Raw genomic sequence first — 1609 nt, 5'->3', positions numbered from 1 at the left:
GAGTCGGTTTTCTAATTTCTGCTATACAAAATGGTTGTTCGAACAAAGAGTGTTCGAAAACGCTGTCAGTTTGGCATTTGTTTTAGAAAGTATACTGAGTTTAAATGCTTGCTAGACCAGTTCTTCGAAAACACTAAACACTCGCTTTAAACAAATGCCTGAAAATAAAAATTATATTATATTATAACTTTTGAAAAGTCTTACAATACAAGAAAGTAACTCTTGGAAAATCTGGTGTATGTAAATGAAATTTATCAGTACTTCTCTTTCAATTCTCGGAGACCGTCCGCAATGAAATTTTCTACACGGCTCTACCATCGGCTCAGAGCGGTGAGAATGTTTCCCACCACCATAATCACTGGTGGTATGACACTAGCAGCAATGCATTGTTACAAAAAGTATCTACATATCTGTCTGGCTGTCTAGCTGGCAGCATATATAGTACTTTTACACACAGATATGCATATGCTCCTACATACTTATATACTATATGCTATTATATATACAAACAAGCGAACACGTATCTACGAACAGGAGAGAGACTTTACGGAGTATCTGATGCTACTAGCTTGAAAACTTCTCAACGCGCTATATTTTAGCACTTAAAATGCCACGATCGACGAGTACCAGCGGGTAATAATCATTTCGAAGCAATGGTAGACGACATGCCGAACCGAATGAGCTGGGGACAACAGTCTAATCATTAGCGTTGATCATTAAACAACGTACAGTGGAACGCGTGTTCAGCAAGGCAAACCCAAATCAAGCAAGCAAAAAGCTATAATAAATAGGAAAACGTGTATATGAAAAGTCGAGTGAAAAATTAGCATGAAAATTCGCATTTCTTTGTACAAAAAGTGCTAAAAATAAATTTGCTACCTACACAGCGATAACCTGCGGGATTAAACAACTAAGGACAGTGGCGAATTTTTTTTATATACTAAACAAATATATACATACACATGTACAGTAATACATATAATATAAATTGAGATTTTTAAACGGAATTAAATTATCTGTGCATTTTTTTAGTACTTGCGTGATTTACAGATTTCTGGTGAAATACACAGACTAGCAGCTAACAACAAAAGCGAAAATAAGTGTTAAAAAAATTATAAAACGTAAAAGTTAAACTTGAAATCAGATTTTTAACTAAATAAATCATAAAACTTTAAATAAAAAAAAATTCTTGAAATAAGATTTTTTTTTAATAAATCATAAAACTTCCAAACACAAAAAGGGCATATAATATATAAACAAACCCACACAGATACACATACATATATAACTGTGTAAAAGTCAAAAAGTGCATTCCCAAAAGTCTTAACTGGAACGCTGCGCCGCAGTTTCAATAAAAATCTTCGCATTTTCCAATGTAGCCGTTTGGGGAAAATTAACACGAGCGTTGTTGTTTCGTGTTAAATATCGAACAGATTGTATTCCCAACAATAACTGAATGTATTTCATTGTCACTGCTCACTTTGCTTTCGTAGCCGCTTTGAAAAAGTGAAATTATTCGCATTATTATTTATATAAACGTGTGTGCACTTCCGTATCTAAAATATTCAAATAATTTCTAACACAAGTGTACAAAAAATTAACAAAAAAA

The sequence above is a fragment of the Bactrocera latifrons genome, unplaced genomic scaffold (assembly GCF_001853355.1).
Source record: "Bactrocera latifrons isolate USDA-ARS-PBARC rearing strain unplaced genomic scaffold, ASM185335v1 scaffold_258, whole genome shotgun sequence".
In the NCBI taxonomy this organism is placed as follows: domain Eukaryota; kingdom Metazoa; phylum Arthropoda; class Insecta; order Diptera; family Tephritidae; genus Bactrocera; species Bactrocera latifrons.
The sequence above is the reverse complement of the archived record's forward strand: the minus strand, read 5'-3'. Positions refer to the sequence as shown.